This window comes from Calidris pugnax, unplaced genomic scaffold, assembly GCF_001431845.1.
Source record: "Calidris pugnax isolate Ruff unplaced genomic scaffold, ASM143184v1 scaffold68, whole genome shotgun sequence".
Taxonomy (NCBI): Eukaryota; Metazoa; Chordata; class Aves; order Charadriiformes; family Scolopacidae; genus Calidris; species Calidris pugnax.
Genome location: NW_015090921.1, coordinates 699,875 through 727,835, shown reverse-complemented (window position 1 = coordinate 727,835; position 27,961 = coordinate 699,875). Strand labels below are relative to the sequence as shown.

The 27,961-nt window shown below is 48.4% G+C and overlaps 1 long non-coding RNA gene across 2 annotated transcripts in view; it reads right to left on the bottom strand.

Moving 5' to 3' along the window:
• The window catches only part of LOC106892747, a 127,601-nt gene that overhangs the window by 98,666 nt on the left and 974 nt on the right, over positions 1-27,961 (bottom strand). The window lies entirely within an intron of this gene.

Genomic DNA, 27,961 nt, shown 5'->3' with positions numbered 1-27,961 from the left:
ATTAATAGGATTATTTGATAACATATTCTGCATAAGGCAACAGGGAGAGGAAACCTTAGGAAGGAGAACCAACACGAAAGCAGCAGAAAACCAATCAAAAGAAACCTATGAAGGTGAGCGCCGAATAAGTAGGCTTAAGAAAAAACAAATTGATAGAGCGGGTTCAGGGCTTGATAAAGACACTTCATCATCACCTCTGCAGAGGAGTCATTTTCTTTTTGGCCACATGGATATCAGATTGTACCAGCAGCACCAGAACAAGCTTTCCACTCAAAACTAGACGATGCGCCTCCGCACCTTCCAGCATCAGTGGCTCAAGATGGTAGAGAAACTTGGACCGAGAGTGATGTACATCATCATACTATGGGGACCTCTGGCACCCTCTGCAAAGGAGACCCATCCACAGGATGGTTTAAAACACAGGAAAAGCAGGCGGAGTAAGAACATCACTTTGCTGGGCTGCCAGGAGCTGAGAGAAAAGCCAGAGAGCTCCCAAAACTTGGGCAGAATCAGGCAGAACTGCTGGCCGAGAGAAGGCTGGAAGGAAGGAACCAAAAAGTAGGTATTCAAAGTCAACTTTACACCTCTGTCTGTTTGAGGACACAGGGCGAAGCCTGCATAAACTCCACCTTCATCAAGACTTAATTGAAGATGCGAGTTATTTAGCTAACTAAATGCCTGGCATTCAGCAAAGGAAACAGAAAATGGCCCTGCAGCTACAGCGAAGAGGGGAGGAGAGAACATTTCATCTAAAAACACATTCTCTTCCACCACGGGCCTTAAAATTTAACATTTTATGACCAACACAGGCTCAGTGCTGCGTGACGACCCCATACCGAGGAGCTCCATGCTTCGGCTGTCCCTCCAGGCTCCTCACCCCCAAGGACATCTAGAGCTCATCTAAAGCCTTCAAACCAGGAGAGGGCTTCCTGCCCTCCCCGGAGGTATCTCGCTCTGCCTACACAGAGACTTTGGTCTATCAACTTTCAGAATGCAATTTAGACATTTCTAAAAATAAATAAATAAATAAATACATAAAAATCAATCAGGATCCCTAAGCTCTTCCAAAAGGAAATGAAAAATATTACTGTCAAACGCCCATCGAACCCAGCAGCCTAGCTGACTGTCATACCTTAAAGAAATTAAAAGGCTAAATATTACTGTCAAACGCCCATCGAACCCACAGCAGCCTAGCTGACTGTCATACCTTCAAGAAATTAAAAGGCCGCATTGGAGATAGTATATGCTCTTCTCATCCCTATCTTGAAAAGCTCTGATTAAAGCTCTCTTAGTATCAAAATTCAATTTCTTTCAGGTTTTGCAAACAACAACGGCCTTGGGCTGAACGCTGCCAGCCTGCCTGCAGCCTTTGAGGAGATTAGGTTATTACCAGCCGACTACGAGCATCTTAAATCCAGTATTAATCCTAATTCCCATTTAGCCACATCTCCATTGTGCAGTGAAAGCTGGCTGTGCATGAACTCACACATGCGTTCTGCCACGTGCAACGATCTGTGTCACACAAGACAGATGCTAAACCTCACGTATGGGGAAGGAATACATTCTGACCTTGGCTTCCAGGAAACCCCACTAAAGGAGAAAGAGTGGAGCTGGGGAAAAGAACGGGCCAAGCTGGAGCAACTTCTGGGAGATGATGGGAACGGGACGACTTCCAACCCCAAAATCTTTTAGCAGCCAATAACAGGAGACTTCAGCCCTGGCTTGCAAGAGAACAGGATGCGTAGCCAAATCACGAGGAAGTAGAAGCACCTGTGACCCTGACCCCACAACGCTGCAGTGGTGTTGCCAGCATCACATCACCAGTACCAAACAGCTCCAGCCATAACCACTGGGACTGCAGAAAGCACTGCCCATCACCATGGTCATGTTCACGCTGCCAGGACAAGTTTTTGGAGGCAAAAGATTCAACATTTCCTCTGAGCAAGCCCCTCCTAGAGGTTCTGGAGCCAGTATGGAAGATGATCAGAAGTTGGAGTCCCTCTGCTGTGAGGACAGGCTGAGAGAGTTGGGGGGGTTCAGCCTGGAGAAGAGAAGGCTCTGGGGAGACCTTAGAGCCCCTTCCAGTCCCTCAAGGGGCTCCAGGAGAGATGGGGAGGGACTCTGGATCAGGGAGTGCAATGACAGGACAAGGGGAAACAGTTTTAAACTGAAAGAGGGGAGATTTGGGTTAGCTATTAGGAGAAATTCTTTGGTGTGAGGGTGGTGAGAGCCTGGCCCAGGTTGCCCAGAGAAGCTGTGGCTGCCCCATCCCTGGAGGGGTTCAAGGCCAGGCTGGATGGGGCTTGGAGCAACCTGGTCTGGTGGGAGGTGTCCCTGCCCAGGGCAGGGGGTTGGAACTGGATGATCTTTAAGGTCCCTTCCAACCCAAACCATCCTATGATTCTATCATCTCTCCATCCCCAGCCGCTGAGCCCCTGCAGACTGGGTCTGACCAAATCCAGATCATCCCACCACCCACCAGAGCAAAGGCACCTCCTGCAATTCTTGGTCTCCTCAAGCTGCGCTGACACAGTCTTGCTACAAAAGCTTTCACTAACAACTAGCTCTTCCTGTTGTAAATGCCACGGAGCCAAAGTGCCATCCAATGTCCTTTCCAACACCATTTTATACCAGTTCCCTTTCAAATCCCATTAGGGCCATCAAAGTGGGCACGCCTCCAGGCTGCCCAGTCATCCATGGGCAAGATCAGTACCTCCTGGCATTCCTAGGCATGGTACTGATCCTGGAGATGAAGGAACTGAAGATGAGGACAGACTGCTGCTTGAAATTCTATCAAATGGGACAATTTTAATTCAGTTTTAAAAAAAAAAAAAAAAAAAAGAAAAGTTCTCACAGAGATTTGGAAAGACCCCAGTAATGTTTCCTGTGTTTAAAGCACAAGAATTCACTGCAGATAAAAGGAATCTTTCAGGAAACACATCCCCAAGAGAACAAAAATGTGTTTGGCACTGGTGCCTGTTACAGGCAAGAAGACCTCCTTACTGGCAAGGGAGTCAACATCTGCTGGAAAAGGCACACTTTTGCTTTTTAAAGCAGGTACAATAATTGCTGGAAATCTCTATTTCCATCAACCCAGCAGCCTGAACTCCCCAAATTAAAAATGTTACCAGATTTAGGGACACTGTTCTCTAATTGAAGGCACAATTATATCTTCCTTCTCCTTGGAACTAGCTCTTACCTATCACTTGGACACCAGGAGAAGCAAGTAAAGTTGTGGTACCCTGGAGTCACAGCAGGCTGTACATCAACTGAGCTGTGGTAGCTCTCCACGTGCACGCTCATCCCCTGAAGCTGATAGGAGGTAATTTAATTTAGCAATGATAAAGTTCAGCTAAATTGCATTACCTTTCGTTTGCCATGGGCTAAGACCACACACGGGCAACAACCACAGCTCATCCAACAGCTGGTGATTTGACTGAATGCCCAGCTTCTGCAATACTGCTTCACGTATCCCTTTTTACCCAACATCAAGCCAATATTTGAGCCAAGCACCTTCCCTTTCCCAGAAGGTGTCCTACCCATCACACCGGTGCCTACCCTGGGGCAAGGTGTCTTCAGTCTTGGGAATCTGGAAACACAAAGCTTCCTGGGGGAAATAATTACTGCCACGATGAAGATTGAGATCTCTCAGAGCGTAACAACTCCCATTTGCCAAACCCCCAATTTCTCTGATAGGAGATGGGATATGTCCCACCTGAGCAAACGGGGAACTTTCCCTGCTTACTGCCATGGGCTGGGTCTCCTAAAACCCTTCTCACCTCAGAAACAGAGTCTACTACACACAAGCAAGGCCAACATCTGCAGGCAAGGCACAAGACTGTGACTTCTGACAATCAGGGTTTCAGCACTCAGTAAACAGAAAGGAGAACTGGGCTTTTAAATTATGCAGGCCATTAAAAAAATTAGAAATTAAAGGAAGAAGCCAGAGATTCCTATTCTATTCTGTACAAGAATTACTCTCCCAAGGCAACCCTAAATAAAATGAAGCCCTGTGCTGCTTTCTAGCAAAGAGGGTGACCCATTGCCTTCCCAGCCCATGCTGGTGTATCCTACCACCCCTTTGGCCAGCCCAGCAACTCCATTCAGGGGCTCACCCAAAAGCCCAGCTCTAAATGGCACACTTCTTTCAAAACTAGCAGAGGGTTTTGGTTTGCATTTGTGTTTAGTATTTAATCCGCAGAGATTAACTGCATACTTAATCACAGAAGTGATATGTTCTGTACACACTCTGTAAATCCTGCTTTTCCCCCACTGCCAGTATCTTCATCTCCTCGCATGGAAGAAGGGGATAACGGTGGCAGAATGCAGCTCAGGCTCCCTTCTCTTTTCACACACAAAAAAAAACCCAAGCAGAAACTGCAAAGTAGTCCAAAGTTTAAGATTTTTGTCCGCAAAACAACTGTGAACACAAAAAGAGCCACCTACTTTTAGATCTTAAATTTTCAAGATTAAGCAAAATATACTTTGCGCAAGAGAACAAGTAGCTCAGAAAATGGTAACAAGACTTTTTTATTTTCCAGTGATCACAAACACTTCATGGGGAACAGTTTCTTATTAAAAGGTACGGTGCCTGCAGTACCTAAAGCCACCCATTGAGAAATAAGAATTGGAGAGACCACCATAAACAGCCTTTAAATATGCAAGAGACTGATAAACAGATTATAGCTGCCCATGCTGGGAAAGATACAAGGCAGGAGGGATGGGGGGAGAATATTTATTTCTGCTCCTAAATATATAAATACACACACACTGTATCAAAATAATAGGTTTGTTAAAACTTGCACAGGAAACCCTGGTCAACACACATCCTAGATGTCACAAGCACCCCGATGCTTGGCACACCATGCACCAGCCATATCTTCCGATCATTTCTGCAGTACCTAAAGCCACCCATTGAGAAATAAGAATTGGAGAGACCACCATAAACAGCCTTTAAATATGCAAGAGACTGATAAACAGATTATAGCTGCCCATGCTGGGAAAGATACAAGGCAGGAGGGATGGGGGGAGAATATTTATTTCTGCTCCTAAATATATAAATACACACACACTGTATCAAAATAATAGGTTTGTTAAAACTTGCACAGGAAACCCTGGTCAACACACATCCTAGATGTCACAAGCACCCCGATGCTTGGCACACCATGCACCAGCCATATCTTCCGATCATTTAGAGCAAGCCAAGACAAAACAGTTTTCCCCTCAAAAGATGCCCCAAGCAAAGCAATACCTCATCGTGCTCACGCTGAAGGAGAATGAAAAAGCCTATTCCACAGCCTTTCTCTGCTCCCCAGCCCCATCACCTTGCTTCATCTGGTGCCCTCCTGCTACCAACCCCAAACAGATTCATCTTTTTGATACCACTCCCCCCTGCTCCTGCCCCCGGGGGGTACGTGTTGGCAGCCTACTCTTCAGCTGCAGAATGGAAAACAGTGATGTTTTAAAGAGATGAAATAAGCTGGCGGCTAATATTTACCATCACCTTGCTTCATCTGGTGCCCTCCTGCTACCAACCCCAAACAGATTCATCTTTTTGATACCACTCCCCCCTGCTCCTGCCCCCGGGGGGTACGTGTTGGCAGCCTACTCTTCAGCTGCAGAATGGAAAACAGTGATGTTTTAAAGAGATGAAATAAGCTGGCGGCTAATATTTAACAGTAAATATGCCTTAAAAAAAAAAAAAGACCCAAAAAACAACAAAACAAACCACTGAAAGTTCATTGCAACCTGAATGCCACAAGCGTAATGGCAAAGCTCGGCCTGCAGCTCCGTGATTCAGGCTCTCCTGGGGGCTGAAATTGCCTGGCAAGTCCTGATTAAAGAGAGAAGCACAGACAGACCCATTGCTCTGAGATACTTCAGGAGCAGCTAAAAGAATGACTGAGTCTCACGGGCTTAATAACACTCACGGTTTCCGTTATTTATATTGCCAGTTATAGAATCATAGGATTGCCGAGGTTGGAAGGGACCTTTCAGATCATCTAGTCCAACCGTTAACCTAACGCTGACAAACCATCAATAAACCATAGAATCACAGAGTGAATCACAGAATGGTTTGGGTTAGAAGGAACTTCAAAGACCATCCAGTTCCAACCCCCCTGCCCTGGGCAGGGACACCTCCCACCAGACCAGGTTGCTCCAAGCCCCATCCAGCCTGGCCTTGAACCCCTCCAGGGATGGGGCAGCCACAGCTTCTCTGGGCAACCTGGGCCAGGCTCTCACCACCCTCACACCAAAGAAGTTCTTCCTAATATCTCATCTAAATCTCCCCTCTTTTCAGTTTAAAACTGTCACCACTCGTCCTATGGCTCTCCTCCCTGATCAAGAGTCCCCCCCAATCTCTCCTGGAACCCCTTGAGGGACTGGAAGGCCATTATAAGGTCTCCCTGGAGCCTTCTCTGAGCACCATGTCTACCCATCTTTTTAATACCTCCAGGGATGGTGACACCACCACTTCCCTGGGCAGCCTGTTCCAACGCTCAATAACCCTTTCAACGTAAAAATGTTTTCCTAATATCCATCCTAAACCTCCCCCGGCACAACTTGAGGCCATTTCCTCTTGTCCCATCGCCTGTGACTTGGGAGAAGAGACTGACCCCCCCTGGCTACACCCTCCTTTCAGGGAGTTAGGGAGACCTTCTTGCTCTCTCCTCAGCCTCCTTTTCTCCAGGCTGAACATCCCCAGCTCCCTCAGCCCCTGCTCATAGTTATCCAACTATTTACCTGGCTCCAAAGCACAGTATCACCAGAATCTCCGTAGAGGTGAATGAGATATTCCTAACATTCCGAGCTGTGTGTCCACCTCAAGCCCACGTCTTCCCTCAGTTAAGATCCGCGGCAAGAGAGCCAGGAGAACCAGAGTCTCCTTTGTGAAAAACTAGAAGAAGCTAACTGAAGACATGCCTGCACTGCTGTAGGAAACTTGTGTTCAACCTGCCATGGGTAGGATGGTCCATCCCGTCCCAGGACCCCTCAGGTATGGACTTGACGGGATGGTTTGCCCTGGTGGTGGCAGAACTCCTCGTGTCCCAGCACCCTCCCAGACCTCTCGCACAACAGAGGCATCCGTGGCAGTGCAGGCAGGGTGCATGTCCCAAAAATCAGCTGGGGAAGCACCAAGGCTCCAGCCTGCTCCTTGAGTCACCCCGGGAAGGGGCTGCAGGAGTCATCCAACCACATCAACTTCAATCCCACTCCTCAGCCCTGTGCTAGGCTTTCCTTGTAGGACACTGGTTGCAGGAAGCACCTGACCTACACCAACATCTGCAGATCTCCCCAACTGAGCACGCAGAATTGGGCTGTCCAAATTATGAGTCCATCATTCTTCCTAATCGCTAGGAGAAGTTGTGGCTAATGGGCAAAAAGCTACTTAAAACTTAACTTCTGGCTGGGCTCCCCTTATGCAGTTGAATAACATCATTCTCACCTCCCCTCCAACAGCTCCACATGTTGGCAAGAGTTAAAAAAGACAGCAGAACCATTAGCATTTTGATAGCTTTCCACACATGTATAGCAAAAAGTCTTTAAAATTCATTGCACTGAGATAATCCTTCGAGTCTAGCATTTCCTCCTCAGCTTGAGGCAACCAACTGGTTCCCCCCCCCCCCTTTAATACCTTAATAGAAAGCTCCAAGGAGTCGCCAGGCTAGAAGTCTCAAACAGGCTCAAAAAAAGCAGTGTCCTGAAGTTGAAGAGAAACCATGTAAAGTGTCTGGGGTTTAATTAAAAAACAACTATAAGGGCATCATGTTAGATATACTGCGACCCTCCTAGAGATCCTGGCTTCTCTACATCACGGCTCACAACACACACACACGCAGTTTTCCTACCAAAATGCTGGGCATACACTAATTTCAGCTGCCACAGAAGGTACTCAGCATCTCTGGAGAACGACCAAATTAAAAACCTCGACCCTGATTCAACACGAGCTCAGGGACTTGAGCTCTCATCAAGATCAAGGCTGAATTTTTTTTTAACACTCTTAACGATCTCTCCAGAAGAACAAAGCCGTGATTTTGAACTGCACAATTGGCAGGAACACTCAGGAGCTCCACACCTGTGCCTGGGAAGGGTGGTTTTTACACCGTGTGCCTTTTTAATGACTCCAAAGCAAACTGCTTTCTCAAGGAAGCACCCAGGAGGGCCTCAGGGTGGAGAAAGCAGCCATCTCACCACATCCTGGGCTGCATCCCCAGCAGTGGGGCAGGGGGGGGATTCTGCCCCCTCTGCTCCGCTATGGGGAGACCCCCCCTGGAGCTCTGTGTCCAGCTCTGGAGTCTTCAGCACAGGAAGGACATGGACCTGTTCGAATGGGACCACCGGAGATGCTCCGAGGGTTGGAGCCCCTCTGCTGTGAGGACAGGCTGAGAGAGTTGGGGGGGTTCAGCCTGGAGAAGAGAAGGCCCCAAGGAGACCTTAGAGCCCCTTCCAGTCCCTCAAGGGGCTCCAGGAGAGATGGGGAGGGACTCTGAATCAGGGAGGGGAGCCATACGATGAGGGGGAACAGTTTTAAACTGAAAAGAGGGGAGATTTAGATCTCAGGAAGCAATTCTTTGCTGTGAGGGTGGTGAGAGCCTGGCCCAGGTTGCCCAGAGAAGCTGTGGCTGCCCCATCCCTGGAGGGGTTCAAGGCCAGGCTGGATGGGGCTTGGAGCAACCTGGTCTGGTGGGAAGTGTCCCTGCCCAGGGCAGGGGGGTTGGAACTGGATGGTCTTCAAGGTCCCTTCCAACCCCAACCATTCTATGATCTCACTTGGTGGCTTTGATTAGGGCTGCTGGAGTGCAAAACAGGTAAATGCTTCAGGACCACATCACTCCTAGATGCTACTAAATGGTAGGATTCAAGGAGTCACTAACTTTTAAGGACTGATTAGATCTCTGCAAACTCTTTTGGGAGAGTAAACAGTCTGTAAAAGCCAGTCTATTCAAAGGACAATGCTTATTACAAACCTATGCATGCTTCCAAGAAAATTCAACAGATCAAAAGTTGGTCTTCAAAAGAAGGCAAGACCAGCAGTGAGTGCTCTGCAGCAGGATGTGGAAAAAGGAGGTTCAGATCCCAGGGCCATGACCTGTAGTCTCCCAGACTCTGATGCATGTCCCAAACCACAAAATACTGACTATTTTGGCTGAGGTAAGAATTCTGTCCATTCCCCTCCCTGCCCCTGAAACTCTTCCTAAACTTCAGAAGATCTTTGTTTACCTATGAGGAAGCAACCAAGCCACCAACCTTCCCCCCTGCAAAAAAAAACACCTAACCAAAAAACACAAACCAATCATCCAGAGCTTCACTTGCAGAGAAAATGGTGTTCTGTGCAAATTTAGTAAATGCACAATAAAGGACAAAGAAGGGCTTAACAACATATTACTGAGCTGTATGGGACATTTAACTCCAAGAGAATAGCAAAGAAAGTCCTAGGGAAAAAAGAAAGCTAGGGATAACAACATATTACTGAGCTGTATGGGACATTTAACTCCAAGAGAACAGCAAAAAAGCCTTTTATTTAGCTAGGGGAAAAAAATCTTCCTATCATACAGGGAATATTCCTTCCCCATTTTTTAAACCTGAGAGATCTTTCCTAGGAGCAAAATCTGGATAGGTGCTAGGAATGGGAAAAGAATGACTCCAGCTCTTCCTTAAAAGCAAGGTTTCCTGTTTTCTAGTCTGCTACAAGTTTCCCACGACACCCTCGGCAAGTCATTGGAGATTTCACTTCCATCACTAAAACGGGAATCGGGAAACAGGATTCCCTGCCTCCAAAAGGTGCTACACAAAGACACAATCCATTCCTACAATCCATGAGACGTTTGGATAACACGGGCCACGCAAGCAACTCCATAAATAAGTGGTAGGTGATGACTGGGGCATAAAAATGGAGAGGCTGCTTCCCCCCCGAAGAATCTTGAGCAACAAAAGATGTTCTGGTGGGCGAGTAGAGGGGTAGTTTTGATGCCCACCCCATCTGTTCTCTCCAGCATGGCTGCACCACTCTGTTACACACCAGCTGGTCTCTGGTTTAGGTCTAGGAGTCCACACACCATAACAAATGCTGCTGGCAAGGAGAGTCCTCTCCCAAAGGCATCTACCGTCACCGGAAGGGCGAGAAAATTACCTTATCACCAGTTTCAACAACCGCATCCGTTTTGCCACCTCCTTGCCAAGCCACAGGGAATTCATCACAAAAAACAAACCTCAGGGACAGCAGAGCAGGGAAAGGGGGAAGGAAGTGACAAATCTTGTCCACGCGGAGTTATCTACAAAGCTGCAAGACAGACAGACTCAGGCGCTCTTACGTTTAATCATATTTAATTTAAAAAAAAATTTAAAAACAATCAATGTTTGGGCCCACTCCATACTGTTGCTTTTCATAAAGCATCGAAGATATGTGTGTCCACACCAGAGTGTGGCCAGTAGGTTCTGGGGAGACCCCACCTGGAGCTCTGTGTCCAGCTCTGGAGTCCTCAGCACAGGAAGGACATGGACCTGTTGGGATGGGGCCAGAGGAGGACACGGAGATGCTCCGAGGGTTGGAGCCCCTCTGCTGTGAGGACAGGCTGAGAGAGTTGGGGGGGTTCAGCCTGGAGAAGAGAAGGCCCCAAGGAGACCTTAGAGCCCCTTCCAGTCCCTCAAGGGGCTCCAGGAGAGATGGGGAGGGACTCTGAATCAGGGAGGGGAGCCATACGATGAGGGGGAACAGTTTTAAACTGAAAAGAGGGGAGATTTAGATCTCAGGAAGCAATTCTTTGCTGTGAGGGTGGTGAGAGCCTGGCCCAGGTTGCCCAGAGAAGCTGTGGCTGCCCCATCCCTGGAGGGGTTCAAGGCCAGGCTGGATGGGGCTTGGAGCAACCTGGTCTGGTGGGAAGTGTCCCTGCCCAGGGCAGGGGGGTTGGAACTGGATGGTCTTCAAGGTCCCTTCCAACCCCAACCATTCTATGATCTCACTTGGTGGCTTTGATTAGGGCTGCTGGAGTGCAAAACAGGTAAATGCTTCAGGACCACATCACTCCTAGATGCTACTAAATGGTAGGATTCAAGGAGTCACTAACTTTTAAGGACTGATTAGATCTCTGCAAACTCTTTTGGGAGAGTAAACAGTCTGTAAAAGCCAGTCTATTCAAAGGACAATGCTTATTACAAACCTATGCATGCTTCCAAGAAAATTCAACAGATCAAAAGTTGGTCTTCAAAAGAAGGCAAGACCAGCAGTGAGTGCTCTGCAGCAGGATGTGGAAAAAGGAGGTTCAGATCCCAGGGCCATGACCTGTAGTCTCCCAGACTCTGATGCATGTCCCAAACCACAAAATACTGACTATTTTGGCTGAGGTAAGAATTCTGTCCATTCCCCTCCCTGCCCCTGAAACTCTTCCTAAACTTCAGAAGATCTTTGTTTACCTATGAGGAAGCAACCAAGCCACCAACCTTCCCCCCTGCAAAAAAAAACACCTAACCAAAAAACACAAACCAATCATCCAGAGCTTCACTTGCAGAGAAAATGGTGTTCTGTGCAAATTTAGTAAATGCACAATAAAGGACAAAGAAGGGCTTAACAACATATTACTGAGCTGTATGGGACATTTAACTCCAAGAGAACAGCAAAAAAGCCTTTTATTTAGCTAGGGGAAAAAAATCTTCCTATCATACAGGGAATATTCCTTCCCCATTTTTTAAACCTGAGAGATCTTTCCTAGGAGCAAAATCTGGATAGGTGCTAGGAAGGGGAAAAGAATGACTCCAGCTCTTCCTTAAAAGCAAGGTTTCCTGTTTTCTAGTCTGCTACAAGTTTCCCACGACACCCTCGGCAAGTCATTGGAGATTTCACTTCCATCACTAAAACGGGAATCGGGAAACAGGATTCCCTGCCTCCAAAAGGTGCTACACAAAGACACAATCCATTCCTACAATCCATGAGACGTTTGGATAACACGGACCACGCAAGCAACTCCATAAATAAGTGGTAGGTGATGACTGGGGCATAAAAATGGAGAGGCTGCTTCCCCCCCGAAGAATCTTGAGCAACAAAAGATGTTCTGGTGGGCGAGTAGAGGGGTAGTTTTGATGCCCACCCCATCTGTTCTCTCCAGCATGGCTGCACCACTCTGTTACACACCAGCTGGTCTCTGGTTTAGGTCTAGGAGTCCACACACCATAACAAATGCTGCTGGCAAGGAGAGTCCTCTCCCAAAGGCATCTACCGTCACCGGAAGGGCGAGAAAATTACCTTATCACCAGTTTCAACAACCGCATCCGTTTTGCCACCTCCTTGCCAAGCCACAGGGAATTCATCACAAAAAACAAACCTCAGGGACAGCAGAGCAGGGAAAGGGGGAAGGAAGTGACAAATCTTGTCCACGCGGAGTTATCTACAAAGCTGCAAGACAGACAGACTCAGGCGCTCTTACGTTTAATCATATTTAATTTAAAAAAAAATTTAAAAACAATCAATGTTTGGGCCCACTCCATACCGTTGCTCTTCATAAAGCATCGAAGATGCGTGTGGCCACAGAGACAGGGAACTGCTGGAAAGAGTCCAGCGTGGGGCAACAGAGATGATGGAGGGATTGGAGCATCTCCCTGAGGAGGAAAGGCTGAGAGAGCTGGGGCTCTTCAGCCTGGAGAAGAGAAGGCTGAGGGGAGACCTTATTTATGTTTATAAGTATCTAAAGGGTGAGTTGAAGAATGTTGGAGCCAGACTCTTTTTAGTGGTTTCCAGCAACAGGACAAGGGGCAATGGGCTCAAACTGGAACATAGAAAGTTCCATTTAAAGATGAGAAAAAACTTCTTTACGGTGAGGGTGATGGAGCCCTGGAAGAGGCTGCCCAGGGAGGTCATGGAGATCTTCTGGAGATCTTCAAGCCCCACCTGGATGCAGTCCTGAGTGATGTGCTCTGGGCGTTCCTGCTTTGGCAGGGGAGTTGGACCACATGATCTCTAGAAGGTCCCTTCCAACTCTGACAACTCCGTGATTCCATGAAGATGACGGCTGAAGGTTGCAGCTTCATATTAAAGCAAGTGATGTGCTCTGGGCAACCCTGCTTTGGTGGGGAGTTCAACCAGATGATCTCTAGAGGTCCCTTCCAACTCCAACAATTCCGTGATTCCATGAAGATGACGGCTGAAGGTTGCAGCTTCATATTAAAGCACAGTCTGCAAGGTGTGAGGGAAACACATGCACTTTGTGGCTTCTTTTGGGCTCCCTCAGCTTTCAATGACCAGTCCTAGACCCCGACACTGAAGCCCATAAGGAAGGACTCTGCAAGTCCATCCCAGGGAATGGCCAGGGCACACAGCCCTGATCCAGGTCCTGCCAAACCCCCCACAGCACTATCCTGGTGCGGCCTGTCCCCATTTCAACAGGGCAAACTGGCAAACCTGCTCAACCAGGTAAGTTCTCAACTCTCTGGAACTCTTTTTGCACGCTAACCTCATTTTTTTCCAGTTCTCCATTCCCGATTCAGAAGAAGAAAAGAGTGAAGTCTGAGATCAATAGCTTGCTTTTCTCAATAATTTAAATATACCTAACAAACGTGCAGAACATGGACGTGAAATGGATGCAGAGGAGTCTCATCAGTCGCTGATTAGAAGATGTAAACTGACTTTTGTGGGCAAACAGTCTAGTCCTTAAAAAGGTCTCATATAATTCCCAAATGCCAGCTAGCATTGACAGCCCAGCCTAAGCCTCTGAAGAAAAGCAGCAGCTTACCATCATCCTCCTGGGGATCTCAGGAACCTTAGCAATCAGCCTCCTAGAGGTTCCTTTAGAGGTTCCTTCAACGACTGTAACCAGAGGAAGCAAGAGGCAGAAATCTGCTGATATTTCAATCAAAGAAGGAAGACTCAGACTTGATTAATTTAAGAGAAATACTTTCTCTGAATGAAGTTTCTAGGTCTGGTTTCCACCAGCTCAGGCCTTCTGCTGCCCCATGCCTCTGTGTGCTATAAACCCACCTGAGGCCTCCTGCTTTAACTTCAAGGAGAAGGAGGGGTAAAACCAAAAAGGCAAGCGCAGACTCGTCAGCTACCACAAGATGAACAAAAATCTTTAAAGAGGTTAGCAGAGACCATCTGGGGATGTTTGGAAACAGGAAACTCCCGTTATTTAAACCTCAAATACACAACAAGGGCCTGGAATGTTTTGCCTTTAAAAGGAGGTGTTTTGTCTTTGCCCATGCAATGGTGAAGCTTCAACGCTTCAGCCTTTTTTGCACCCCCCGCCCTGTTTTCAAAAGGAGGAGGAACAAAACACAAAGATGTGCACCTCAGTTTTGCAATCCCACCTTTTGGAAGAGAGGAAGCTGCTGAAAGCTCCCCTTGCAGCCAAGCAGCTCATGGCCCACCAGGATTGGGTCTGCAATGATGTGGAGAGCAACCACGGAGAACAACTGCCCTGCCTAAGCACACACCTAGCTCACCCGAGACCCTCTCCCGGCTTTCTTCTTCTGATCTTCTCACTCTCCAAAGAGATTTAAGAAAGGATGAAAGAGGTGATTCTGCCCCTCTGCTCCGCTCTGGGGAGACCCCACCTGGAGCTCTGTGTCCAGCTCTGGAGTCCTCAGCACAGAAAGGACATGGACCTGTTGGAACGGGGCCAGAGGAGGACACGGAGATGCTCTGAGGGCTGGAGCCCCTCTGCTGTGAGGACAGGCTGAGAGAGTTGGGGTTGTCAGCCTGGAGAAGAGAAGGCTCCAGGGAGACCTTAGAGCCCCTTCCAGTTCCTAAAGGGACTCCAGGAGAGATGGGGAGGGACTCTGGATCAGGGAGGGGAGCCATAGGATGAGGGGTAACGATTTTAAACTGGAAGATGGGAGATTTGGGTTGGTTATTAGGAGAAATTCTTTGCTGTGAGGGTGGTGAGAGCCTGGCCCAGGTTGCCCAGAGAAGCTGTGGCTGCCCCATCCCTGGAGGGGGTCAAGGCCAGGCTGGATGGGGCTTGGAGCAACCTGGTCTGGTGGGAGGTGTCCCTGCCCAGGGCAGGGGGGGCTGGAACTTGATGATCTTTAAGGTCCTTTTCAACCCAAACCATTCTACAATTCTATGAAGAGAGGACAACTTTCCATAAAACAGAGGGAGAGAAGAAACTGGAAGAAAGAGGCCCATTACTGAAACCATGTGTTAGCCCTGCCTTTGCTGAGCTCACTGCCATCAAACCAGCAGGAGAATGTTTCATCCTGGTCCAAGAAGCTTCTCTCTTGCCCTAAGCATTATTTTTCATGCCCTGCCCAACAGTAATGGCCCAGGCACAAACATATCAGCAGGGTTCAGCTATATTTTCCTTGGCTGCTTAAGGTGCTTTTCTAATAATGCTCCTCAGAGAAAGCACGGGTTTAGGAGCTACGGAGCCTTGTGTAGCCTTGACCCTGCCAAAATACACCAGCAGCACTTCAGGGGCAGTCGCTCTCTTCCTAAAAACAAATTGCTGGTTGTTTTGCCAGGGTCTCCTAAGAGAGACAGCACGTAGAGGGGTGCCCCAAACCTGCAGAATCAGCAAAAGGCAACAAGGCCCCCGAGGACACCTGGATGGGAACTTACTTTGTCATCTCACCACATTTTTTGAGACTTAAAATATTTTTTTTTTTTGGTTTGTTTCACAGAGGGATGAAGGTTTGGAAACCACCTTTCAATCCTTCATGCAAAAACCCACGCGCTCCGGAACAGCAGTCCTGTGGTTTGGACACGCACTTTTGGCAAGTAGGAAACCTGCTCTCAGGACACCGTTTTGGATTTCTGACAGCAGAGGTGAAAAACCCAAACCACTCGGCTCCTAACCAGCATCTCTGTTTTGACTAAGAAATTCTATCATCCCAAACGCCAGAAATTCACCCAAGGAGAAGCGAGTGGAGACCAAGCCTTTCCCACAAAGCAGTACCGGTTTCAATAAATCAGCATTTTCTGCAGGCAAATTGTTTCTTTGAAAAACTCCCAGCCAGTCCCAGCCTCAAGTAGTAACTCGTGTGGTTCCTGCTGAGGACACGAGCCTGGAAGCAACCCACCCACCCAAGAGAGGTTCTGCTGAGGAACAGCTCACCTCCCTTAAGTAGGGGCAGATAGACGCTGGCTAGAAGAAACAAATAAGGTTTCCTGAAGTTTGCCCTGACACCTCAGGATTCTCTCTTCTTCTCCTAAATGAGGAGAGGCTGAGGGATGTGGGTTTTGTCTGGAGAAGAGAAGACCAAACACCTCAGGATTCTCTCTTCTTCTCCTAAACGAGGAGAGGCTGAAGGACGTGGGTTTAGTCTAGAGAAGAGAAGACTGAGGGGGGAAACTGATCAATGCCTATAAATACCTACAAGGGTGGGTGTCAGGAGGATGGGGCCAGGCTTTTTTCAGTGGTGCCCAGGGACAGGACAAGAGGAAATGGACACAAACTTGAACATAAGAAGTTCCACCTAAACATGAGGAGGAACTTCTTCACTTTGAGGGTGGCAGAGCCCTGGAAGAGGCTGCCCAGGGAGGTGGTGGAGTCTCCTTCTCTGGAGACATTCAAACCCCACCTGGACACGTTCCTGGGGGACCTGCTCTGGGTGGACTGGATGATCTCCAGACGTCCCTTCCAAGCCCATGTGATTCTGTGAACCAGCAGCTTGTCTCGTTAAGCCGAGGAAAGGAGGTGCAGTGGGAAAACCTCACACGCTCCGTTCCTGTTTACTTTATTCATTCCTTAGCCCTGGGATGTGAGTCAGTGAAAACGCCGCCGATGTCCAAGAGAGTTGCGTGCGTGTCCGGACGTGTGTGGTGAGAGGTTTTTGGAGACCGGCCCCGTACATCACGCGGACAACTTTACACACACACGGGGCAGACAGTACCTTTGCCTTCTGTCTCTCAAAGGAGAGGTAAACCTGTCTGCGGAGGGAATTAAAAGAAAACCCACAGTACTATCACAGATTTATCTCAGTTTGCCGTGCCGCTTTGAGACGCTTCCTGCAAATTGGCTTGAAAGCATCTCCAGCCTTCTTAAACTATGTTCTCCAGCTTCCCCCCCCTCCTCTGAACACAGGATTTTACGTGCAATACAGGATTATCCTATATAGGTCACTGACACTCCATGGAAACCTGTGTAAGAGGGGCTATTTAGATAAATAGCTCTATTCCCCCACTAAATTCTTTTCGGCTTCTCTTCCTTTATTGCTAAGAATAATTTCAATCGCAACAACATCTCTGTGCCTTTGAGGATCTCTGCTCCCGCTGCCGCTTCCCCACCTGGAGCTCTAATCCTCCCGCTCGTCACAGACCCAGCCGCAGGAGTCATTAGGGCTACAATCTGCAGATTAGAGCAACTTTTAATGGGGGATAAGCAGCAGGAGAAGGTGAGTTTAAAGCAGCAAAGAACCCGCTGGTTCAAACAGCCCTATTATTAATATTTATTATTTTCGAGCATTCGCTTGAGCGCCGCAGAAGATAAAAAAGAAGGAACTCAAAGCAAGAAGCGAGGAACCGAGTTTATAGGAGATGAGACAACGGGAGAGCTCAGTGTCTGGGGAGGAGGAGAAGCCAAAGAAGAAGTAGTAACAGCCAGGGGAAAAAAAAGCCACACCTCTTACCAACAAGATGTTCCCAATAGTGAGAAGTATGAAGAGAATTAAATAATTCCTCAGTGTCTAATCAGAACTGTTCCCCATAGGGGACCCTCCGAGCATTATTACAAGGCATTGGCATATTTTTAAAAAGAATGGAGCTTTGATCATAAAAAGCAAAGGGGGGTGTTGCAAAACAACAAAAGGAAATGCAAGTGCATCACTCTGTGGTACGGGGGCAAAATCCAGCCCTGGACACACGCTTTACAAAGCTCCAAATAAATCCATCTAGGCCTTGTGTAAAAGGTTAGAATGAGGCATAATTCTCACTCGGGTCCTCCATCATCAAAAGTTTCCTCTCCTTTCCCACAAACCCTTTGCCCCTTGTTGCCCCAGAGGGACCCCCGGTTAGTTCTTCTCTGCCCTAAAGATGATGAGGGGCCTGGAGCATCTCTCTGATGAGGAAAGGCTGAGGGACTTGGGTCTGTTTAGTCTGGAGAAGAGAAGGCTGAGGGGGGATCTGATCAACACCTATAAATACTTCAAGGGGGGGTGTCAGGAGGATGGGGCCAGGCTTTTTTCAGTGGTGCCCAGGGACAGGACAAGAGGGAACAGGCACAAACTTGAACATAGGAAGTTCCACCTAAACATGAGGAGGAACTTCTTTGCTGTGAGGGTGGCAGAGCCCTGGCAGAGGCTGCCCAGGAAGGTGGTGGAGTCTCCTTCTCTGGAGACATTCCAACCCACCCGGACATGTTCCTGTGAGACCTGCTGTGGGTGGCCCTGCTCTGGCAGGGGGTTGGCTGGATGATCTCCAGAGGTCCCTTCCAACCCCGTATCATTCTGGGATTTGCACCTCTCTGTTCTGGGCAATAACATTAGTGATGGGACTTGGGAGTGAGAGTCCAACCCCCCCTCCCAATGCCCTCTGCTTGCCAGGGCAGAGCTTCAAAGCTCTTCCCAAAGAGCATCACGTCACAGATGGTACCAACTGAAACCTGGAACTACCCTGCAGCAGCATTAACAAAAAATTGATGTTTTTAAGCTAAACTTGGATTCTTCTCCTGCAAGCCCCCTCCCTCACCCTGCCTTGCAGTATCAAAATAAGAACACACAGAACGCAAAGCAGGAAACTTTCTATTCCTTTCAGCACAGGGAGGAGTAAAAAATAATAATTAAAATAAGACAGACAACATAACAGAAAAAAACCTCAATCCAGCCAGTCTCTGAGAAGCCCTATTCTTAGTCTCATCAGACTGTTGTTCCTGACTGTTGTTCCCTTAACATTAAAAGAAGGGAAACAGTTTTTAATTGGCAAAGCATCACTGTAAGCTGAAACCCTTATCGCTTCAGAAGGTCACTTTTCAAGACTGTGAACCCAGAGTCGTTCATCACATCAGTTCTCAGGCTGCCAAAGCAAAACGTAGGTCAAGGAGATCTTTTGGTGCTTCCAGCAGTCTGCCTTGAGCATTTCCAGAACTACCTCTCAGCTTTTCCTGTATCTTGATCTGAAAAAACAGCTTGGTGCAGCTCTAGAAGATCCCTGTTACATATCTGTGCTTCAGCAATATTCCCATCGGAAGCAAAAGCTCTGTTGATCAACACAAATTAAGTGCTTCATTCTAAGCAGATCCAAGAATCCCTTCTGGTATTAATAGGAACAAAGGACAGTCAGCAGTTAAAGAATACCCCAGATCCAAAGTCTAGCCCTTTTAAGTACATTTTGAGGCATTCAGTACTTTAATCTCAATTATTTCTCACACATTGTGGACCCACCATATTATTATCACTATTAAGCCCCATCAATTATTATCAGCAAGACTGACATCAAAAAGCATTGTTTTCCAATGATTACAGAAATAAAATACATCAGTGACGGTGACTCCCATTCCAAAATCCACTGATTTTCCATCCTGCTAACTCTTTTACCCTGGCAGCAAGTTTTGAGAAGTTCATCTGAAAGGTACCCACGGGTCTTTCCGTGAGGAAGGGGTTCTCAGCGGGCCTGAGGACCCAGCCCAGTACTGGCACAAGCTCTCTCTGTACAAGAAGATCTGGTTCTCTTCAATCCTCAAGAAAAATGAGGATGTGCCATCAAGCGAGCCAAGAACAAACCCTGTTGCTGCTTTCCCAGCAGAGCCTGTTCCAGTTCAGTGCCCTGTGAGGTCCACGTCTCCAGAACAGGCAAACTGCCAGTCAGTTCCTTTAGCCCAATTCCCCCCCCACCAAAGAAGTGTAGACACCATCATTTAGTGCAATCTTTATTACTCTAAAAAAAACCTCCCCTCCTCCCAGGCTGTCACACACTGAGCTTTTCGCAAGGAGTAAATATAGTAACTGTTTCCATAATAAGGGTAAAAATACCCCAACAGATTAAATTCGACAGACGAAACAGGGCCATAAATACGTATGTCTAGCCACATGACCAAAAATCACCCTTCTTCAAACTGGGCGTTGGGCCATGAACAAGGCTGCTCGCGTTAGGATTGCGGCGCTGAGCCTTCCCAGCAGCACTGGGGCTGCAGAAAACACTGGCTGCTGTGAAATCAGGCACAATCTATACAGGAGCTGAGCTGCAGCCAAGACCTCCAAAATCCCTGAGCAACCCCCCCCCCTGCCCCGGGCCAGGCTGTGCCACTGACCCACAGAGTCACCATATGGTCCCGCACCCCACCTCGCTCATCCGTCCCGTTGGCTTTTCCAAACATCTGGAAGGGCAGAAAAGGGATTTAAAGCTGTTTATGGCTCAAGTGAGAAGTTTGAAAGGATGTTAAAGGGCTATAATTCTCTCTGCTGCGCTACACGGCTTTTCGCATTAGTGGCTGGGTTCGGTTCCACTTGCCCAGGAGCAACAACCACTGGGAGGTTCTCCCCTGGCATTAATGGCACAGAAACCAGGGGTAAAGAGGATGCTTGTCCCACTGCTTTCTGAAGATTCACTGGGGCCAACTCCAGATCACACCAGGCACCACACAGGCACCCCAAGAAAGTCCACGCTCCGGTTAAATGAGAAAGACAGAAGGGCAGGAACGGGGATGAACCAAATAAACGGAGTCAGCAGCTGAACCAGAGCAAGCTCAGACCCGAGCCCTAACTCACAAAATCACACAGCCCCTTTTAGTACTCACAGAACCAATTAACATCAAGCCCACGGATGAGATTCAGCTTCATCACTGTTCGCACCATCAAAAGCATCCTCTGTTTCTTCCTCAAGTGATAACACTGGTCTAAAAAACCTGAACTTCATTTGGGTTTAATGATTCACTCTTCTGTTACACTGACCTTTCCATTTTTTTCTCGAGTAGTTGGAAACTCCCACTGTAGAACAGGTTGATTTAGCAAATACATAGCAAAGGGAACATCCTGACAGCCAAAAAAGGACCTAAAAGACAAGAACCCTCAAAGACTTACTATTACATAGCAAAGGGAACATCCTGACAGCCAAAAAAAAAGACCTAAAGGACAAGAACCCTCAAGGACTTACTATTCATTGGAAATCATGTTGGAGGAACTATGCAGACGTGAGGGACCTTGTGCAGAAACAAGACCTGTCCTAAAAGCCTGTGATAGTCCAAAACCCCTTTCCACCATCTCAGGAGACAACGACAAAATAATGGGTTTGGCTTCCTTTTAGCCAAATTTGGGGAGGCCAAAGTCAGGAATACTTTCAATTCTCCTGTAATATCTCCCTCATATTGTACATCTAGTCTCAGTCCACCCAATGTGAAGCACCTACATTAGGCCCATGGTCATCTGAGGATATTCCTGTACAGAGACACCTGCAGAGGCAATTCAGACCCCAAAATCACACATTATACACCTCCCCAGGGTCCGAGGAAGACCAGTGGAAGGACCATACTGGAGAGCACATGCTGCTTCTTAGAGACTTCAGGAACATCGAAATCCTTCAAGCCCACGCCTAGAGAACAGGAGGAGATAGAGGAGCAGAAGCAAATTCCACATGGGGTCAATTTCTAAGAGTAAAACATCTCTATTGTTTGTTTCTTTAAATCTTATCTGTGCAGCAATAAATAAAAACATGCTGACAAACTGGTTTAGCAGCTGGTGGCGTTAACATAAATAAGATCAAGCACCGCCTTACTATGGCTACTTCTTTCACTCCCAGACAATTTATACTAAATTAGCCCATGACAGATCTTCAGCAATGCAGAAATGATGAACAGCAAAGCAGCTGCTTAAATGCTCCAAGGCAAGGGGTTGGGGAGGGGGAAGAAAAAGGAAAAAAAAAAGTCCCATCAACTATTCGCTGGGCACTGAATTCACACAAACCTTTTGGAACTAAAGGATAGGATAAATCATTCACCTCCTTAGGGCCACAAAGATGCTCAGAGGGCTGGAACATCTATGTTATGAGGACAGGCTGAGAGAGTTGAGGTTGTTCAGCCTGGAGAAGACAAGGCTCCAGGGAGACCTTAGAGCCCCTTCCAGGCCCTCAAGGGGCCCCAGGAGGGACTCTTCATCAGGGAGGGGAGCCATAGGATGAGGGGGAACGGTTTTAAACTGAAAGAGGGGAGATCTAGATGAGATATTTGGAAGAAATTCTTTGCTGTGAGGGTGGTGAGAGCCTGGCCCAAGTTGCCCAGAGAAGCTGTGGCTGCCCCATCCCTGGAGGGGTTCAAGGCCAGGCTGGATGGGGCTTGGAGCAACCTGGTCTGGTGGGAGGTGTCCCTGCCCAGGGCAGGGGGTGGCACTGGATGGTTTTCAAGGTCCCATCCAGCCCAAACCATTGTATGATTTTGGAAACTTCAAGACTGCAAAGAGCAGTGAAAAGAAACTAAGAAAGGTTGGTGTGTAGGGGAAGGAAGAGACATGGGAGGAATGCTGAGCTGAGAGGTCATAAAGCAAGGGTAGGACCAAATGCAACTCTGCTGTCTTATCAGTTGGAAATGAGATAGCAGCTACCATCGGAAAGCCAAGCTCTAGACATCTGGAAAATATCCTCATCTGAAATACAGTTAAAGTCCAGCAATCTTCCCAGCATTGAGAAGTGGTGGGAAGGGAGGGAACGGGCAACACAAAATATTTAAGGAAGTTTTAGAAGGAATAACCATCATGAGAAAGAATGGAGTTGTCTTGACTGATTTTTCTGTAAAACCATTTTGGTCCTTCGTTTGCTACTTTGAATTAATATTAGCAATCAATTCCAAGGGGAAAAAAAAAAAAAAAAAAAAGAGAACTCCTAAGAAATAGCTTAAAAGGGAACGAGCAACTTCAGATCCCAAACAGTTCATTCCTATGTGTCTTAGGGGAGAAATACATGGGGTTTTCCCGGTCAGGCGAACACATTACTTAGTTTTGAGTCACTAATTTAAAATGACAATCAAAGACCACCACTTCCCAAAGCAGGTTACTTTCCAACTCTCACAAGGTTTTTTATTCTCAGAAAAAAAAAAAATCCCCTACTTGTTTGTTTTTTTTTTTTCCTCAGAAAGCAATGAGAAAAAGGGATGCAAAAAATCTTTCCCTCGCATTTTATGGGTAAGTCAGTTTAAGTTAAAAAAAAAAAAACTAAACAAAGAAAAACCCATAGTAACATAAGGCCAAAAGTCTTGAAAAAGCAAAAGCAGGGTTTATCTTGCAGCAGTACCCCCAGGCAAGGGCTGCTCCAGCAGCCCTGCAGCATTAGCAAGGAGTACAGATCTCCATCTGGTTTAATTACAGCTCCCAAACAGACCTCGGACCTACTACCACCTCACGCAATGACTCATCTTCAACACGTCAAGAGGCACCACCTCACAAAAACTCTCCAAAAAACCACGGGGACCACCACCTGCTTATTTATATACCTTAAGCCTCACTTTTGCAGCATCTGAACTTCCTTTTCCTCATCTGAGACCCACGACCCCAGAGCTCCAGTAGCTCCTCTTCCTACAGTGGTGGTGTCTGTTTTCCTGCAGCCTGGTGAGAACAGACAGGGCTCGAGATAATTAAATAAAAACACAGGAACCACATTATTTATTTTAAAGGAAAACGTGTCTTCTAGGAAGAAAGTCCTTTATTTGGGCAAATCTGCGAGCTGTTTATCAGCTTAAACTCATTATCTGCCCATATGGTCTTAGCACTGTGGTTTAAAAAAAAAAACAACCAAAAAATGGGCATGCACTCGCCGATGAAATGTCATCTACCCCCATGCCAGAAACTAGTATTTTTTGCATTGACGTCAAATTAGGCTCCTTGCCACGAGTGAAGGGCTACCATAAGGACAGTCATAATATTTTAATTACGGAGGGATCTTACAGAAGGCAGCGAGGAAGGCAGGGGCAAAGCAAGAAAACCCATTCACAAAAAGTCGCTTAATTCACTTTTTGTGCCTCCTTTGCTCTAATTCTTTTCGGTGCGGGGAGAGAGCCGCCTAACTTAAAAAGAAGGAGAAAAAAGAAAAAAAAAAAAAGGCAGGAGAATGAGATGCTAGAGCCAATAAACACACATCAAAGCCTGAGATGGCTCCGCTTCAACTGCCTACAGTGCTCAACCTGGGATAGATTAAGGCAGGATAAAAAGGTGCGAGGAGGGAAAACGCTGCCCCTGCAGCAGGGCAGACCCTCTCCTCCTCCTCCTCACTTGCTCCACGCCAAGATCTCAACCAGTGAGAACACCCCATAGACCTTCACCCACCGTCATCTCCACGCCAGGAGGAGGCTTGGAGCCCCTTCTCCCTGTGGAGGGGGGGAGCTGGGTTTAGGGATTCTGCGAGTCACAATTAACCAGGGGACGTGGGACCAAAGGTTTAGCACAGGGCATTAAACCTGGCCACCTGGGCTGTCACAGAATCACAGGATCTTCATGGTTGGAAGGGAGCTTTGAGATCAGCGAGTCCAACCACAAAAAAAAACAAAATTAAAAAAAAAAACCAACAAAACACTACACCAAAAAAACCCCACGGGCACAACCCAACAATCTGGGCCACCAGAGCATGTCCTGAAGTGCCACATCTATACATTTCTTTAATCCCTCCAGGGATGGTGACTCCACCACCTCCCTGGGCAGGCTGTTCCAGGGCCTGACCACCCTCTCAGCAAAGTCATTCTTCCCAATATCTAATCTCAACCTCCCCTGCCCCAACTTCAGACCATTTCCTCTGGTCCTGTCATTATTCCCTTGGGAGAAGAGGTCAACCCCCACCTCTCCACACCCTCCTCTTAGGGAGGTGGGAGAGCAATGAGGTCTCCCCTCAGCCTCCTCTTCTCCAAACTCCACATGCTCAGTCAACTTGGTTGTTCCAAGAAGCCAGAAACAAACTGAAGTCACAGCCCCAGATGTTACTCACGTTTTACGAGCTGCAGCGTTATCCCCGGTTACAGCCACGGTTTCTGCCTCTTAAAACAGACCTGCAGCGCCGGGGGGATGAAATTCTCCCAGCCCAACAACACACAGGCAACTTGGCAAAAAGGACTTTGGGACAGCTCAGCATTTTACATACGCACACGATCCCCGTTTCCCTTTTCGCCCAGCCCCACCCTGAGAAGTATAATACGTGTTAGAGCAGCCAAAAAACATGAGATCACGCCAGGATAAGAGTCATCCGTTGCCATCAGCTGAGGCGAGGATGCGACTGCTCAGACCCCCCCCATTTCTCTCCGGTGAAAAACACACTCAGCCTCCTCGTCCCACTTCTTCCACTGCAGGGAAATCAAGTTGCTGGGATCCCTGCTGGATGACCTGCTGGAGAGCAGCTCTTGAGGAGAAAGACCTGGGAGTCCTGGTGGACAACAGGATGCCCATGAGCCAGCAGTGTGCCCTCATGGCCAAGAAGGCCAATGGTCTCTTGGGGGGCATCAGGAAGAGTGTGAGCAGCAGGTGGAGGGAGGTCATCCTGCCCCTCTGCTCTGCCCTGGGGAGGCCCCATCTGGAGCACTGGGTCCAGTTCTGGGCTCCCCAGTTCAAGAAGGACAGGGAACTGCTGGAGAGGGGACAGCAGAGGGTACAAAGATGATGAGGGGCATAGAGTATCTCCCTTATCGAGGAAAGGCTGAGGGACTTGGGTCTGTTCAGTCTGGAGAAGAGAAGGCTGAGGGGGGATCTGATCAACACCTATAAATACTTCAAGGGTGGGTGTCAGGAGGATGGGGCCAGGCTTTTTTCAGTGGTGTCTAGGGACAGGACCAGAGGAAAAGGGCACAAACTTGAACATGGGAAGTTGCACCTAAACATGAGGAGGAACTTCTTTGCTGTGAGGGTGGCAGAGCCCTGGCAGAGGCTGCCCAGAGAGGTGGTGGAGTCTCCTTCTCTGGAGACATTCAAACCCCACCTGGACACGTTCCTGTGGGACCTGCTCTGGGTGGCCCTGCTCTGGCAGGGGGTTGGACTGGATGATCTCCAGAGGTCCCTTCCAACCCCATGCCATTCTGTGATCCGCTCTAAGTTTTAAGCAAGCCTGGAAAGGGAAGACTGCTGTTCTTCCCAGGATGTCTTACCCTCAACACCCCGGGGGAGGAATGAAGGGATTTCCCCATCATTTACAAAGGAAATCTGAAACACCCCGTGAGCCAAAGCCACCCCCCAAGCCCGTTTCTCTCCTCCACACCCGGGAGGCTACGGAAGGCAGCGCTGGAAGAGCCGGGCTGACACGGCAACGGCAAGAAAGCCCTCTCGTGGAAACGGCCAGCATCACCCACCCCAGCCCTCCTCCCCTAGAGCATCATCCCCCCCCACAACCCCGGGCTGGGGATGGAGTTGTCCACCTCTGCCCATCCCTTTCCCAAGGGATAACAACCACCCTTTCGCCCGCACCCCACAGGGCGACTCGGGGGGGCTGCCCCATTTGTGGGCAAGGTCTGCTTTGCAAGAAAGGGTGGGACAAGCAGTCAAAATTTCATTTTGCTGGCAGCCCGGAATATCTCAGAAAAGTTAAAACTCTTCCTTTCCTCTTCTCATCCCCACTCTCCCCCCCTCCCCACCCCAAATCCGCCTAAATTCATGGTATTTTAGCTTACGCCAACAAAAGCTGTACCTCGGCCACAACAAATACAGAAACATTAAGTGCCTTCCAGGGAGGGTCAAACGTTTGAATCATTTTAACACACTATACAGATATTTCAGCGAGAGCAGATTGATAAAGAAGGCGCATCCGCGCGTTACGCTCCACGGTCAAGTTTGAAGGGTTCCTTCCAAATAATGAGAAAAAAGGACAAAGAATGCACCCCCTTTCTCCCGACAGCATCATCCCTATCGTTTGCTCTCAGGGTTCACACTTTGGAGACAGAACAAACGCCGCTCCTTACAAAAAGGGCTGAATAGCCAAATAATCATTTCACTGGGAGAACCCACCAAAGATTTGGAAGTAAAAGAACTCTTGAAGAACACCACACGCTTTTTACCCACGGGTAAAAACCCAGGGCAAGCCCGTGCTCACAATTTGCCTACACCCAAGCCAGGCACACAGCCATCTCTGCCACACTCCTGCCCAAGCAGCTTTGGTAGCCACTGGCTACTGAGCGAAATAAATGCCGTGCCGAGAGTCTATTCATTGTGTTCAAATTTTCCTCTTATTATAGAAAATACAAGCGGCAATCAGGCCGAGCTTACTAATTGCTGAGAGAAGTGCTAAAGAAAAAAAAAAAAAAGGAAGAAATTAAAATTTCCAGACTTCACAGCAAACCACCACCCAAGTACAAAACGCTACTCGCTCGCTCCCACATTGAAATACAAAAGTTATGATCAAACTTTTAAGCGTCCAGGGCTTACAAACCCCACGTTGTGGGGGTCACAAACCCCTCTCTGGGGGGGGGGGTCACACACCCCACAGGTCTCAGCGGGGTGGCACCTCGCCAGAGGGGTGGTGGGAGCTATAAATCTATATATAAAGCAGGGGGCTGCCCCCCCGGGGCGGTGTGAGTGCCGTCTGGGGGTGGAAGAGAACATCTCCACGGGGCTGAAGTCAAGAAAGGTGGGGAGCTCACCCCTCAACACCAAACTTTGGGGGGGTGACACCCCAAAAAGCGACAACCACAGGGCAGAGCCTCCGGTCACCCAGCGCCTCCTCCCCTTGCCCGGTGGGCTCCCGGGAGAGGGGGGGAATGAGGGGCTGGGACAAGGTGGGGCAATATAAAATACAGAAATACGGAGGATGGGCTGCGAGACCGACCCGGGACTGACCACCAGGGAGGCTCCCCGGGTTGCCGGCCCCCCGGAGCGGTGCTACCGGCCGGTTTAACCGGGGACACCCCCCCGGCAGCTCCCGCAACCCCCGAAACAACGCGGTGGTGGCGGATGGGGTTGGGGGGGGGAACAAAATCCCCTCCTTCTATCTACCCTTCAACCCTCCCTCCATCCATCCCTCCCCCGGCGTGTCCCCGGGCCGGCACCCCCGCACGTCCCGGGGCGGTGCGGTGCCAAGCCCCGCAGAGCCCCCTGGAAGGGGAGAGGCTGGGGGGGACGACGACGACGACGACGACGACACACACACACACAC